The 18,271-nt window shown below is 33.2% G+C and overlaps 1 protein-coding gene across 1 annotated transcript in view; it reads right to left on the bottom strand.

Moving 5' to 3' along the window:
* LOC127833933 (eukaryotic translation initiation factor 2A-like) overlaps positions 1-18,017 on the bottom strand; it is a 97,343-nt gene extending 79,326 nt beyond the window's left edge. The window contains exon 1 of the mRNA XM_052359452.1: positions 18,013-18,017. The gene's annotated coding sequence lies outside the window, so the exon portion shown is untranslated. The remainder of the gene's footprint in view (positions 1-18,012) is intronic.
* Between the last annotated feature and the right edge of the window lie 254 nt (positions 18,018-18,271).

Genomic DNA, 18,271 nt, shown 5'->3' with positions numbered 1-18,271 from the left:
AAGATAAAAACAAAGTATATATATATATATATCATATCATATATCGATTCGAATTACCTATGCACGATACCATATAACCTCATAAGGAACATAAGTCAATATAAGCGTTTAAAATAAACTTATAAGAATATATATAACCTACACCCTAAAAATGAAAAATAATTTTGCACAATTTTCATCGTGTTATTTTATAATGAAAATGTATCGGGCGGTCATGTTAGGATTTATGTAATTTATGTGGCCTATACATACGCGGTATAAATAAAAATTACAATCTATCATTGCATACTGTGCTTATGATTTAGCTGTTGTTTGTTACTGGTACTCCAGTTTAAAATTTTATTGTATCTATAATATATAATAGTATATGAAACATTAATAGTAAAAGTTGTGGAGCTTATATTTGCTCGTTCATTGAATCTTTGTGTAAAACTATTATTGGACGTTCTAAACGACTCGGATGCCGTGAAATTATTTTCTAAATATTATACAAAGAGCGCGCGATAGTGTGATACAAATTATGTTGTGATACAACAAACGTATACTCCATAGCTTAATATTAACTGTAGATGATAGAGTGATATGGACTCGACAATTTTATGTGAAATGGTTACTTAACAGTACCAATTTTAAAATGATCATATTTGGTTTGCTTAATATTGGCAAACAAACTATATACCATGCGTCCATTTAATAATTATAAAGCAGTTGTAAAAGTTGGGTTGCGATTCCAGTGCGCTACCAGTAGAACTTGAACAAGTCCAGTTCATCGCTAAATACAAACTGACAACATATAAGCTATAAGCACATGCATAATCATGCGATGGTAACAAAAATAGTATATAAAATGTGTTAAAAATACACTAAGGCCATTATATTACTCCACGTTTGTTCTCAATGTCCCAGTTTTCATTTTAAAAGCATTTTTACAATATTTCCTTAGAACTTATGTGTTAGTATTTGTTAACATAAGTATAAATGTATGCATACTAGGTCGGTTATTTATACAATTTGCAGATATTCAGTTTTCTAATATTGGTAAAAAGATGACAAACAATTACAAAATGATACTCGTCTACGCTGTCATTTTAGCTACAGATACTGCATTTACGTTCGTTTTTAGGAATATTTAAATGTTTCCCAGATTCAATTGTTTAACATGCGTTTACTGCTGAATTAGGAATACTCATTTTGACACAAAGTATACGTTTGAAAAATCTTATATGAACTCTTTCAATCCTCAGCATTTTTAAAACCCCAAACCTCACAAGCATAACACAGTATTGAAATAACATACGTATCAAACAAATTCAACATTATTTTCATAGGGACACGCATGTCTTTGGCGATTGAAAAAAGCGACCCACAGCCTTTAAGCCTTTATCTGTTTACGTTTGAGAAGTAAGTATAAATGACCCAGCATTTGATAGTAAAATGCCGAGATAGTTAAATGATTGGACCATTGCTATTTGCTCATTATTATAAAAATGTGTACGTTCTGTATATAATTTTCATCCTTTTTATATGTGTGTACTTTTGTTTTTTCTACATTGACTTTCAGCTTCCATCTATCGCAATATTAGTATAGATTATCTTAAGTTTTTTGCAATTCTATCGGTGTTTCGGAAATAAATGACAGCATCATCTGCAAACAATAATACATGAAGAGATAGCTAATTTAATTGTTTTCATTGTTATTACTCAAAAAACGTTCGATGTCGTAAGCGAACAGAGAAAAAAAAGTATTTGCGAGATTGTCCTCCCATGCAATAATCCAACTTTGCAATTAAAGAAATCCGATAGCGTCCCCGTATGTTTTACACACAATTTCACTTCATCATACATCGATCGAATAATGTTTAACAATCTATCGTTTATGCCGCTCTTAATAAGCTTGTACCATAGTCCGTTTCAATATATTGAATCACGAGGTCAATATAATAACAGTATAGTTTCTTGTTACAAATAAGTTGTTCATCTATGAAAGCCATCAGCAGAACAATAGCATCCACCGTGCTATAGCTAGATTTGAATCCGAACTGAGCGTCTGTGAGCGTATCGTTTACAATAGCCCATATTTTAAGTCGTTCGTTAACTACAAGGTTTCTATTGGATTTATTACTATTTTTAAACAAAACTGTAAAATGCAGACGATAAGGTAAATAAGAATGTCATGTGAATACATATCTAAGTACATTTTAATCCACAAATCACAACGGTGATGATAAATTGTATTTGCAGTGCTGCCTTATTGAAATTTTACATTTTATTATTTTCCGTTTTAACCCACACTGAGGGACACTTTGATTGGCAAACTAATGATTTTAAACATACCCCGCCATTAAACACCCGACCCGCTAATAATAACCAAACGCTTCAATTTTACTTTAAATCACTACATTTTAAAAATAGTCGTTGCTATACAGAAAATATACTGATTCACTTGTAATTTTCCGTGTAATGCAGATGACTCACTAAAATATTTTGATTGGGATTCAAAGAACAAGTTATCTTCAGGTCGGGATTATTTTTTACCTCGGGGTGACCGTGATGATTTTAATAAACTTGTTAGAGGACTAAATTACGATGATATGTGCATAAATCACAACTCTGGGTCTTGTAGTTTTAGAGACAAATCTTGATTTATTATGCTATATAAGTCTATATCCATCACATGACCCCTGGGGTGTGGTCCGTTTGCACCAAAAGGCGATATTTTGCACAATCTTAGTAGAGTACGATATATAAAAAAGCAAATATTTAGCGCCTGACGGCTGCGGTTTCAGAGAATGAAATATTTGAAGTTTGTTATCATTTTTGATATCGTTTTCAGCTCAAGAGACATACATTTGCAGCGAACCGGACTTATTTAAACAACATTAAAAGAAGGTCACAAATTGAAATTTTCTGTGAAGTTTTGTTTATATCTGCCCAGTGATTTAGGAGATGACGGACGCCAGAAGGTCCCAAAAGGAGGTATCGAAATCCTAAGGCTAATTGAAACGCTCTCGATTCCGTTTTTTGGGCCTAGAACCGGTACTTGGTATCTTGGGGAAGAACTCAAGAACGCTCTCACAGTTGGGAGCTAACCCGTGACCTCCCGGTCGCCAGGCTGAAACCATAACACAACGTCGACCTTACTAAAGTTAATGTTATATTATATGTAATCGTTCTGAAATAGAAACCGTACAAATTGCTAGCATAGACTTTAATACTTTTCTAATGCACCACATTCTGAGCAAGCTGAAGATAAAATCGCTGATCCGTGACGAATGGACGCTTTAGCACGTTGGGTATAAATGGTTTTATCTTTTAGGAGATGGTGAAACGCGATATTATTATAAAAACATTTGAGGTGGGTTCTTAAAAGTACTTAGGAGCGCAACCGCGCATTTTGGCATTTTGAAGGCCACCTGCAAGTGTATTGGAGACTTTTCCAACGCAACACTTTTCAAACTTGAATATCTCTCTTATTAAGATTTTTATTTGAACTTGTACATGTGATCAATCGACTACATTCGGTGCAAGCTAAAGATGCAATCATTTATCCGTGACAATCGGACGCTTGAAATAGCGCGTGAAGTAGGTAGCCTGCAAATCAGTGTAAAAGACTCTCCAGATAAATATATGATACACTTGGAGGAATCTATAAACAGTTATCGAAATATAAAACTAGGAAAAAACTGGGAAACTATAAATCTGCCAATTATTGTAATTGACACATAAAGGTTTCTTGAAATAATTCTAACTGGTTGCTGATTATATGTTTAATGACACATGGTAGAGTATGGAAGGATATTGCCTACGGAAAGCGCACGATGTTCAAATCATTTCTATCAGTTGAACAATCCAATAATGGCTGACAGGTATGCTAAGAAGGCTGGAGTGGAAGTGATGCTGTAAGCTTCAGTTCATTATTGTCGTCTTCTGATTTCTCTGTGTCTTGGTAGGCTACTAGAATTCCGTATTGGTGAAGCTCGGCAGCACTAGCATAGTATTACCCGTTTGCTAAACTGTTTTCGGTTGTTGATGTCAATGTAACAATGCTCATTTCATCGCTTAAAATAAACGTTTGTATAGATGCTTGGTCATAAATGCATGCATTGTTACATTAGGTTGTTTGACTAGAGACCAGCCCCATCACTTTTGTAGAAAAAGGTTCGTTCGTATGGCTGAAGTAAGCTTAAAATAACTAGAGGATATTAATGGAAGGGTCGTGTTAAGGTTTGAACACTGTGGTGTGTTCCCAGTGATAAGTTTATACCGTAAGGCATATGACACCTGTTTTTTTATATTTGTCAATATTAAATCAACGCCAATTTACACTCTATTGACAAACAAATATTACTATGTATTGCTATATGGCTATACTCGGGAGGTTATTATTAAAACTAGAAAGCCCCTGTTCAATAACTTAGGAATAAATTGCAACTAAATATACAGTAAAGTTGACATCACATGAGGTAACATATGCGGTGGGTGAGGCGAGGTCACTGTTAAAAAAGACCCGAAAAGCTTTGCATAATGTGCAAACCAACACAATAATAAATATTCTCACATGATATGTTTCCGTGTAATTAAGGACAGACGTCGATTACCAAGTTTCGGTGGCAATTATTTGAAACTAATTAGCAAAATAAGAACATTTGTTGTAATTTTTATTTACAGTGCCTCTACACTTCTGGTCTGAAAGATAATCCATAGTTACGATTGCATGAAAGCTTCCTAGGCAAGAAATGTGTGCTCAGTTTTTTTTTAAAATAAAAATCGCTTCATGTAATCTACTATATATATTTGTACATGTAAATTGATGTCGTAAATTATATGTTTCATATACTTTGTAATGGTAAAAATATAATGAACTTTTCATTTGAACAGAAATTAGCACGTTCAACATAAACATAACCCAAACAGTTATATATAATATCTCAAATTTTAAATTTTAGTTAAATATTACATTCAGTTCTTTGAAACGAAAACATGTTAAATGTAATACGATTTTGAATCATAAGATACTATGGTAAAAGTCAAATTAGATTTTAAAAGTCAACAAATACTTAATGTATAATTGTTCATTTTAAAACAAACATTCGTTTAAATATGAAGACTGTGTCTCCAATTAACCAATCAAACAGAAGAAAATTGTTTTATTATAAAGAGTGAAGGGTGGCTTTTATCTTAAAAAAATGATAAAATCTTTTATCAAGTTGAACATAACATTCACAATTTCGATGCGCTTGGAACTTTGCTCATGGCGAGCAATATTAAAAGCCATATAAGTTTTATTATATTGCTTATTATACAAACAACCCAAAATGTGTACTTTATATCATGAGATAAATTAGCTGTTTCCGCGTCAGTCACTAGAAAAATGGCATAAATCGCACGGTAATTGACTAATCGAACTTTACAAAGGCCCCCTACAACGAGATCTTACAGTTGGAATGATTTCGGTATTAAGAAAATTACTCGTAATAAAACCATGGTGACATGGTAATATATTACGTGATGTAAACAGCAAAATACATACATACATACATACATACATACATACATACATACATACATACATACATACATACATACATACATACATACATACATACATACATACATACATACATACATACATACATACATACATACATACATACATACATACATACATACATACATACATACATACATACATACATACATACATACATACATACATACATACATACATACATACATACATACATACATACATACATACATACATACATACATACATACATACATACATACATACATACATACATACATACATACATACATACATACATACATACATACATACATACATACATACATACATACATACATACATACATACATACATACATGCATGCATGCATGCATGCATACATACATACATACATACATACATACATACATACATACATACATACATACATACATACATACATACATACATACATACATACATACATACATACATACATACATACATACATACATACATACATACATACATACATACATACATACATACATACATACATACATACATACATACATACATACATACATACATACATACATACATACATACATACATACATACATACATACATACATACATACATACATACATACATACATACATACATACATACATACATACATACATACATACATACATACATACATACATACATACTACATACATACATACATACATACATACATACATACATACATACATACATACATACATACATACATACATACATACATACATACATACATACATACATACATACATACATACATACATACATACATACATACATACATACATACATACATGCATACATACATGTACATACATACATACATATGCATGAACATATAGCACGTTGTCATGGAATCTTGTTTAACAATTTTTCTTCATATTTATCTTATAACAATAGAAAAACAAAATGAACCACGTAACATTTTGATGTGTCATTGTTTATTCGAACACTTGTGTTTCATGTATATTAAAAATCCGGATACATTACTTCTAAATATTTTTGTCAGTATAATCATATTTTTTGTAAGTTCATTCTCAATGGTTTTAAACCCATATATTTGCGGATTAAAATAAACGTGATAAGAAACAATAGTTTTAGTTACTTATTTGCATGATCGTTATCATGGTGTATTTACTGTGTGAAGCCACACTTTCTCTTAATTGAACGCTTACGTGTGAACTGTGACGTTTTTGTACATCTTATAGGGTATAGACCACTGGGTACCGTTTTACTAAGCAACTTACGCAAGTCTTAGACTTACGCACATATTTTAAAACAATTTAATTTCATTTATTTCAGATTGAGGCAAACTAATTTTTACTTAGAATGTAACATTATAATATGAATTTCATTCCAAACATACCAAATTTTAATATAGCAAGAATATGAAGGAGTTAGACTGAATTTAAAATATGTGCGTAAGTCTACGAATTACGTAAGTAGCTTAGAAAAACGGTACCCTGCAGGCACTTAATATTAGAAATCTCTCTTAATAAGTTTATTAAGAATATTATATATTTGTATCGATGAACATGCATCTTTTTACGATCATTTTCTAACTTGCTCTCCTACATAAAAAATAGCTTGTTCAGCTGTTTTTCTTGTGTTTAATGTATGTATTTGCAAACAAAATTGCGTTGACCACATGTTTTATGAATTATTTCAATATCAATTCGTAGACTGAAGCTGACAATCCCTTAACAATTAAATAATTTGAGCAATAAATTGCTAATGAAACTAATGGTTCATTGACGTTATCAGTAATAGACGTCGACGTCAGACCTAGTTGCGTAACATTTTGTGGCAGCGAGGTCATCGTCGCTGATTGGAAGATACGGTTTACGCTCCCTCTTGACAAATAGCAAATGTGATCATACTGAAAATGGCGTTAAATTGGATTTACTTTATTTATGTTGATGCCACATTTACCGTGTTTGTGTTTGGTCATGGACACAAATTAAATAATATCGGAATAGCTGAAAGTGATTATGTCTTGATAACGTAAATTGATAAATATATTTCTGATGAAATTGATAACACTACAATTGTGGACCTACCAGCGCATACGTTACTGAGACACCTATAATTAGCGTTGAGCATTTTATGTCAATGAACACGAAAACTGTTGTTCAAACACTATCAGCAGATTCTAGTTAAATCGACAACACGGCTGCACTAGTCGAACCGACACGTAACTTAATTGAGTCGCCAACTGACTTTAATGGACATGAACAGTAATACTCGTACAAACATAGCAGACTCGGACAGATCATGCTGTTCGAATAGAATCGAACTACCAACACTATGGAAAGACATTAAATGAAACTTAGTAGAGATGTACTGTAACTACTGTTTTTGATAACCAACCTAAATGTACACTGATTTTTATTGATTTATTGGTCTCTTTGGTTAATTTTAATAGAAATATATTGGTATACATATTTTAACTTCGAACCTATAAATAACATTGACATTAAATAGTTTTTGGTTAGTTTTAATTTTTCTTTGAGTAAGGCAATACCATTTCCTTATTATCGTCTTCATACTACTTGTATTAAGCGATAATCGTCAAAAAGAATATAAAAAGAAATGTGACAGAATACGTCCATATAACATTATTCAGCTTAAAAACACACACACCATCTAAAATATATAATATCCAAGAAATCGTCCGAAATACAGGCTTTCAAATAAAGAACTAACTTAACACCAAATTCCTTATTCAGAGGCCATAATTTCGGATACTAAAATTCGAATCATTCTCACAGAGCACAGCTTTATATTCGTTATTATTGGCGATGTTTTATGTAAGATTTGTTCGTAATATCTCTGGTACAGGTCTTGAAGTCTTATCTGACCCTGAACTTTGGTCAAGACAATATGATAGCTGAAAACTTAACATGTTGTTTTAGAAATCTCGTTGCGTTTTCATATGAAAACTGTTACGAAGGGATATGATTAAGAATGCAAAATGATTTCAACACATCTCCATAAAATAAAGACTGCACCGGAAGCAGCGGTCCAAGTGACTCTAGAAGATCGAAAAGTTTCAACGAAATGCTTCAATATCTTTTTTTATTTTATAATTGAAACGAAAAAGCGCGCACACTAGCTGTAAAAGTGTGTTTTCGTCTTATATTTTAGTGCGAATACGCGTTTTCTCGCTCATGCAGACAAACGGTACATTCATCGACTTTCAACCTCGGCACACGACGAATGCGATTGTGTCGGACAGCGTTGTCATCAGTGCGACGTCACTGACGTCACAATAAAGCGAGACTGAACCGAAAGCAGAAATCAAGGTGACTCTATTAGACTGGAATGTTTCATCGAAATGCCTTTGTATTTCGTTGTTTTTGTTTGTATTTTTTCAATTTAAAACCAAAGCTTACATAGCTGTAATTGTGTGGTTTTATTTCAATACATTTTCTATCTCCACAAGCGCGCTTTCTAGCTCTATGATGCCTACGTTTCATCCGGCGACCTTTAACATTGGCGCACGATTAAAAGTCGTGGGAACCGACAAAATGGCACTGTTCTCGGTGGTTATAAGTAATATTTTTAGATAGTGAAACTGTTAACCTTTCTTTATTGAGCCGCGAAAAAGTCACTGTGTTATCATTACAAAAGAGAACTAAGAAGAAATGTAATGTAATAAATACATATTTTTTTTTAATTCCCAACTTACATTTACAGTGATTTTCCTTGATATATGCGTCTTTTTATTCATATTAGTGTATTTGTTAAGTACGAAAATGCCAGTTCCTTATTCGATTTGAATAAGGAACCAGTTTATTATCCTGATTAAAAACGAATAAGGAACTATGTTATAATTAAATACAACAAAGTAGAAATGTGCTGCAATTAATATTTGTATACCCGTCTGACATTTACAAGAATGTCCGTTTATTGATTCGTGTCGTTGCTTCATTTTGATTTATAATTTATAGAAATGACATGCCAGTTCCTTATACGATTTGAATAAGGAATAAGGAACCAGTTCCTTGTTCCTTATTCAAACTGAATAAGGAACTGGATTATCATTACTTAAAACTAAGTAGAAATGTATTGCAATTAGTATTTTAAATAAACAACCTATATGTAATGATGTTCAGTTATATGTGGTTAACTGTGGATCAATTTCATTGATGTTTAAGTAAAAAAATGCAAGTTCCTAATTCTGCTTGCATAAGGAATAAGGAACTGGTTCATTTTTCCTTATTCAGCCGCGAACTGGATTATAAATACAAGCAAACGTGTTGAAATGTACAAGATTGCACTTTTACACCACATAAATATAAAATAATGTTATATGCTTAAGGTTTTTTGGATGTGAAGTTAGTATTCGAATTAGAAAAAATCGGTTCGATTGAAACAAGAAATCCTATGCAATCGCGAGGAAGAAACATGAATATGTAACGTAATACATAAATTAAATTTATTCGAGTTATTTTGTTTTGATTTACTGAAGAATTGCATGCATTATTTTTCTTTAAAACCATATATCAAATATGTTAAGCTTGAATAAGGAATAATGAACAGTTCCTGATTCTTTATTCGAATAAGGAATAGGGAACAAGGAAAAAGGAACTGACTTACTCTCCATGATTTTTACTGGTGCTATGGAAATATACTATTATTTTCATGGAATGCGTACAAAACACAAAACTAGCTATCAATATAAATGTGATTATAAAAAATATTTATAATAAATATATAACAAAAGAGCTTTTACTAAAGGTGAATTGTGCACTAACATATCGCTTAGGCATTGATGCATTTTTGACAGTGGAAAACATGACGTATTTATACAATGTATTTGACTTTCGACTTTGCATCTAATCTTTCTCTGCAAAAGTTTGTGCGCATATTTTCTTTTGCTCAATCGAGAAAATCCCTTAAAGAAACACTACGCTAACATGAAAATAAGCAGCCGATCCTCAGTTGTTCGAAATAACTTGTAATTTAGTTTGTTTCATTTGAGTTCGTTTACTATGGGATAAACATACAGCTCTAAGATGTCGTTTCACGTGCTATCATTAGTCATTAACCCTTGTTTTAACATATGCCGATTTCTCTATTGTACAACGCCATGACGTGACTTTTATAGCAAATGATAAAGTTTACATTTCAAAACGAATAACCATAACCTTCGAACAACAGATGAAACGAATCCCATTTTAGTACAAATCATGATAAGACATCATTCGATACATAAGTGATCCAACTTCATGTACATTACGATTTGCGGTTTTGCAAACCCATGTAAAAATGTAGCTAATTATCGTCGAAGCTCAGCGTTCAAATGTTCTTATTTTAAACAAAATATCATAGTTTTGTGTTATTTGTTTGTAATATGCCTGTTTCAAAGAAATGCATGGTAAAATGAACGAATATTTTAATACTTATATTGCGGTATGATGCACAACGTAGATTAAATTTGAATTGAATATTCGGTCAATCGCAATTATAACTGCCTACCGGAAGTGAGAGCATTTAGAATTCCGAAAGCACGCTCATTATCCCGGAATCAAATTTGTTAAAATGGACGTGTAGAAAATAGGTTAAATGAAGTTGTGTGGGAAACGCTGCAAGTGTTATGCCAGGTCATGCGTTAATTCAATATTTGTACTTTCATTCCCGTCTTCTATACGGCTTCCATGGAAAGTATCATACAATCAAATTAATGGTAAAACAATTTCACCCCCGGAAATCCGATATGCTGTGAGAAGTTGGATGTGCTAGGAGAAGTTGCCGATATATTTCGATGAATATCGGTAGGGTAAGTAAATCCAGTTCTATAATTGTTTAAAGGCAATTTTGAATTAAAATATATTTTGGTGTTTGCAAAGGAGGTATTACCATGTATGTTACAAAAATCCTGGTCATGAATATTCGGGATTTATTGAAATATGGCTATTTAAAGTCGACGATGCAGGGAGTGGTATCATATTTAGCACTTTTTTTACAAATTTCTTTAAAGGTATGCCAGTGAAAAAGTTTTTGCACCGACAATTATATTAACCAATGTCCCCGAGTAACATATCCGCCAGGGTTTCTTAATAAAATTCGTATTGGTGGAAATATTTGACTTTACATTCAACATGTTGATGAACAAATGATATGACATGGTGCTGTACAAAGATGTCGAGATATGACGTGAATGCTGTTCATTTATAAACTTAAAAGCTCATTATTACAGCTGATTCATGCCGACTGTGATGCATTGTAGATCATTTTCATTGAAATTTTAGGTTTTATAATTATATCCGTTCTGAAGCTAAGTTAATTTCCAGCTTATTTGTATCTTTTTTTATTGTTTGAAAATCATTGTTAATGTAATGCAATTCCCGATGCTTGTACGATTAAAAATTAGTACAGAAAAGTTCAGACAGATTTATTCTCCCAACACAGATCTTTAAAAGTCACGTGGTGTAGGCACCGTGACTTAATTCTTCGGCTAAAACTGTTCGCTGATAACGTTTTAGAACATTTTAAATGAGGGACTAGAACATAAGCTAACGTGCGTCTCGCGTGATCAGAATAAACATTTCCGAATTATTGTCGTCATTAATATTGTAGAACAAACTAAAAAGGATGGGACGAATTAGTGCGAGCACGATAAAGATAAGGCGCATTGTTTTACACAGGAGGTGCAAGTTACGGTTCATAATATACGCATCTAAATTAAGCTTACCGTACATTGAGTCAATGCGTTCACAAATTTCTGCTAGACATTTTACAATCGTTTGGTGCATGTAAACTCTTGGTTTAAAATATTTACACAATCTCGGAAGCATAGCATCACATAATTATTAACTTTAAGACCCAATCGTAGAGTTTACATGCACTGTTGCTTAAAGGTAAAATGCTGTCATCACAAGTTAAATCATTCCGAACAAGAACGAATTTGAGTTTGTACTTTTAGCTTTTAATGAAATTCGATGCGATTTTCTACATATTTTCTTAAAACATGGCTTTTTGTACATTGTTTGAAGTAACAAAATAAAACGGACATAGATTATTAACAATAATACCCTATACTAAGATTGAAACAATTAACATATATTTAGTCGATCATCTACACAAAGTTTGTTATGACAGCATAATTTGATTTGATTTATGCTTTGAACCAGTCAAAGATCTCAGGGTGCAAAATCAAAAGCATCTCATATCTGCCAAAACGTGAAAAAAATGTGTAATCTACGGAATCCGGATAGTGCCATCTATAATCTCGCCCTTCTTTCATCAAGGGCGACACACGATACACGATATTTTGCGCGACAGTCGCGGCGACGCACGATATTTTGCGCGACAGTCGCGGCGACGCACGATATTTTGCGCGACAGTCGCGGCGACGCACGATACATTTAACACGAAATATCGCCCTTGTGCGACAGTCGTCCTTTTATATGCGATATCTTGCCCTTTGAACACGACCGTCGCCCTTTAAACACGACCGTCGCCCTTTATGATCGCGACCGTCGACCTTTTATGCGAGATTTCGCCTATAAAAGAGCGACTGTCGAGTTCTAAAAGCGCGATATTTCGCATATAAAAGGGCGACGGTCGCGTTCATAAAGGGCAACGGTCGTGTTCAAAGGGCGACGGTCGTGTTCAAAGGGCGAAATCTCGCATAAAAGGTCGACGGTCGCGTTCATGAAGGGCGACGATCGTGTTCAAAGGGCGACGGTCGTGTTCAAAGGGCCAGATATCGCATATAAAAGGGCGACTGTCGCACAAGGGCGATATTTCGTTTTTCATATATCATGCGTCGCCTCGACTGTCGCGCAAAATATCGTTCGTCGCCGCGACTGTCGCGCAAAATATCGTGCATCGTGTGTCGCCCTTGATATAAGAAGGGCGAGATTATAGATGGCACTATCCGGATTCCGTAGTGATCTGGAAAGCGTTCATGTTTCTTTTGATTTTGTCTTCAAATCGTAATCGCCTAAAAACGCAAGTTGCCATCATGTACATGCTATTCATTTTCCTCCGCTTCTCATGATGTATACATCATATAGATAGATTTGGAATAATAACAAATTATCCTGGATAAAGAGCTTGAATCGAGCACGAAGTGGCTAAATATGAACAGACACGACACAAAAAAAATTCATAACTTCATTGAAAAATACCCGTGCATTCCTTGTTCTGGAATTTGCTCAACACAACAGACGTAAATTATGTGTTGTCTAATTATTAGTATTGAGTATTATTAAGTATTGGTTCTTTATAAAATTCTTTAGATTACTATATGTAAAAAAGGATTCTACAAAATTGCAGGGCCTGGTATGACTTTAGGCAATTATATGACCCGTCTTTTATTCTGAATACATGTTAAGTTTACAAGTTTTATGCACATTCTTCGCTGTGTTTTACTCTACAATTTCATATTGTCGCGTTTGTTTTGCTCTACTCTATTTCCGCTTATGATTAAGAAGAATGAATTAAAATACACATTTTAGCGGATTGACCTCTCCAGTAACAAGCGACATACGTTCGAATCTGTAATGTTGGCAAAAAGGGTCAAAACTCCGGTTACAACTAGTTCATAAAACCCGGATGCTCTTGTACACCTGTAGCTAATTGTATATATCTGGATAATTCTTAACAAGCGGCTAACATTTGGTTATCTTTTCTTTTAGGATATCTTTTGGGTTAGCGATTTGTATGAAAAAAAGCTTTCCAATTAGGTGCACGTTTTGGGTAAGTTTTGGATAACATTTTACGCTATTTGACTTCGGTTATCTTATTCGAATGAGGTTATATTTTGAATCGGCGTAACTTATCCATAATTATGCAATTGGCTACTGGTTATAAATGTGTGTAAAGCTTAATTTAGCAGCATTTGTCTTCTTGTTAAGTGTGACTTTCTTCAATAACTCCGCTTAAAACTGAACCAATATACTCTTTCTGCTTAACGATATTTGCAAAATTTAATCACTCCCATAAATTCTTACGCGCTACACGTTCAAAATTGCACATTTTATTTTGTCTCGTATTAAGCATACACATGAGTCAGCCATCTGAACATGTAGCTAAAGGAGCTCCCGCCAGTGTCGCCGTTGATGAGTGTCGTAGAAAAATGAACGTATGAGATTTAAAATAAAATAAACTAAGGATGGCTTTGATACATATCAATCGAGAGGTTGAAGGACAGAGGTCTACCGTAATAGTATCAAATAACGTTTATTTCTGCTTTTGTAAGGAGATTTAATAATTTAATGCTTCTAAAGTGTCACTGATAACGTTCCGGAGAATGTCCAAATAAGGAACTTATAGTCGAACACAACAACCAGTTCTGCTCGCTTTATCAGACTGACTTCAGAAATCAAAATGATGACATGTTACTAATTTAGAATAAAACAAAGCGTATGTGATGAACTTGTATAAACACTATTATGTCAATATTATTATATTTTATTAAACCGTTTCATTAAAACCAAAAAAATATTCATAATTTTGCTTCTTGCACATTTAAGACGAACACATCACAGAGCAAAACATATATTTTATTTCATTGTTATTAACTTTAATTGTCCTTTTCACGTTTTGGAAAATTGACAAAATAAAAAAAGTTGTTTCAGATTCGCAAATTTTCGTTTTAGTTATGATTTTTGTTAGGAAACAGTAATACTGAACATTTATATTGCTCTAACATAGCCATTATATGCATTTTTGACGATTTAAAAGCCTGAAAATTATAAAGCATTGCAACGCGAAACGATTGAATATTTTGGAGAGTGCTGTTGTTGTCGGTATATTTTGTAAAACTACGAGGATTGCTTATATAAAGTATAAAATACATCCTTAAATATATTAGCACGGATGACTGAGTGGTCTAAGTGGATAGACTTTTACTCCTGGACTCCAGGGGTCAGTGGTTCGAGCCCTGTTGAGGGTTTCTTTTTAAAATTTTATTCTTGATTTTTTACTGGAGGGTTTTAGATCCAATGTAAGCATTTTAAGACAAACTTTAATACACGCCAAAATCTGCGAAAAGGCCCCTTTAATAAAACATGTGAATTGTGATATAAACAATCGAATTCCGTATCGGTAGTTAAGAGCCAAAGGCTTGAGTGTTGCACTTATATGTAATTATATTATGTATTATGCATAAGAATGGATTAAAACATTAAAAAAACAGTTCACGCAAGATATACTTATTCAAGGAAATAAACAACAAAGCACATTTTAAACTTGACCGATGGGAAGAAATGATTAGACGTGTGTTAAGAGAGCAACGTTAAAAAATGTCCGCTGCCCGATGCGGCTCTCAACACACGCCGACTTTGACAAAGTCTGACTCTTCGTTATGATTTTCCAAAACTATTACAATTTGAAACCTGTCATAGAATACCAATCAAATAATGTTATAAGGTTATCTGCTTTTACAGGAAATACAAAAAGTAATATACGTAATAATTTCGCTTTAGCAACGACAATTTAATAACGTGATAGCCGAGTTAAGTTTAAGCTTTTGGTTATTCTCAGCGGTTCGCGTGCGTAATTGCGGAGCATGTTTGATATCAATAATTTGGCAAACAAATTGTTTCGGAAATCACAACGTTTTGTGTTAATTTTGTTTCGGTTTAACGAGAAAGCAAAGACAGTTTTAAAATATAATACACAACCGCTTTTGAATAATTAGTGGTTCGAAATAACGCGCATATTAATTTAGTTTGCTTCATTAAGTTTGGTTTGCCATGACATAATGACATAAAAACAGCTCTAAGATGTCATTCCATGCCCTATCATGTGTCATTAACCTTGTTTTTACATATGCCGATTTATCAAAAGCACAACGCAATGGTGTGACTATAATAGCATGTTTTAGAGTTTCCATTTCAGAACGAATACATGTAGCACTTAACTTTGCACAAATGTCAAAGACCAATGCAAAACTATCCCATTTAAGTACAGATTTTGATAAGACATTATGCGACATTGAGTGATAAAATTTATGTACATGATGCTTTGCTGACTGGCGTTGCAAACCCAAAAGAAACAAAATGTGCGGATTATGCGGCGTACATCAGCATTTAAATGTCTTTTATTTATAACAAACTATTGTATTTCTTGTGTTTAGTGCTGCATCGTGCATGTTTCCACGACCAATTATAAATGAACATTTTAAGGCATCGATAATTAAATATCTAATAGTCTGGAATAATGCGTGACATAACAAAATAATTTTCGTAATATTTCAATCATACCTGCCTATCCCGGCAGTGTGAGCATTGATAACTATGAAATCTCGCCCGCGGTTCGCAATTCTGTCGAATGTTTTTTTTTTTTTCTTATAAATGAGCTAAACACATAACCGGGGCTTTGCTTAAAATGTTCGCGCGAAGTGCACTGTTCCCGTGCTTCCCTTTCACGAAGGTAAAAATCGACAGAGTCATACCGCTTGAATATTCTTGCCTATAATAATCATGATCCAGAGGAATTTCACACTTGATCACCGCTCCCCCTACCCATTCCGTCCATTTGCCGATGCTCAATTGTCACATTTTCTTATACTAGGGCATGTGTTAATTTTATGTTTGTAGTAACTTCTTCTGTTATATGGCTTCCATTAAAAGTATTACTCAAGAAGATAAATGGTTATAAAATGTAGCTGAATGAAAACCACAGCAATCGGTCAGTGAAGTCCTGTGCTCAACTTATTTATCTTAATAATACTGTGTTAATATCAGTTAACAGGATGCCGCGTTTTAACGTGTTTTAATAATTTTCCAACTTGAAACACCACATTTAAGACAAGCATGCTTGGGGACCATGTAAGCTGCCTATTATTAGGAATTCCTGATGTTCGCCCAATTTCAAAAAAATAGAACAGAGAGTTGCGATGAACTAGTGCAAGCACTATACAGATAATTTCAACATGATTCATAAAGCATGTACTGGTAAAATCTAGCACACAATATTTGCAGCAATAAGGGACATGTATTAGCTAGCCACGTTCTACTTGCCGGATAAGAGTGAATTTAGAATACAAATTAATTGTCTTGTAACTAACTTAGTACAGACAAATGCGTATGTGATGTATGTCCGACAAGACAAAAGCAATGTCGGGTGGTTTGATAAAAAATAGACACTACAAATCAAAGATAGTTTGCAACAATTAGTGTGAATACTTGTCTTATTGAACATGTGAGGAGGAACAAATCGTATAAACGAAGTGAAATTGTTCCCACACAAACATGATATGTTTTTATGTAGTGTTAAATAACCATAGGGGTTACACTGTGTCGCTTTTATATAATAACAACTGGTATTATTAATTCAGATGGACTCAAATAATTAACAATTATATTTCATGCAAACTTTGCATTTATTTAGAAAAGGAATGCCGTCTATTCGGAAAATAACATCGATGTTAAATCATTTTCATGCAAATGAAAATTACCTTTAGTAGTAAAACATGTGATGGGCGACATAAATGGTTGTTCTTGTATCCGTAAAGAAAGAATGTCACATTAATTTTTCTGCCTCTCATCCTGTATACATCTTAAAGCGGGTATATACGATCTTGTCAAATATTTATTAATTAATATAAAAGGTGTAAAAAACTTATTATACATATATTTCAATATAAACTAAAATAAAAGTTAAGAAGAACATGTGTCGAAAAATGCTAAATAAGCCAGATATTTAATTCTGAAATCGAAAAAGGCTGTACA

The sequence above is a fragment of the Dreissena polymorpha genome, chromosome 6, assembly GCF_020536995.1.
Source record: "Dreissena polymorpha isolate Duluth1 chromosome 6, UMN_Dpol_1.0, whole genome shotgun sequence".
Lineage (NCBI taxonomy): Eukaryota > Metazoa > Mollusca > Bivalvia > Myida > Dreissenidae > Dreissena > Dreissena polymorpha.
The sequence above is the reverse complement of the archived record's forward strand: the minus strand, read 5'-3'. Positions and strand labels throughout refer to the sequence as shown.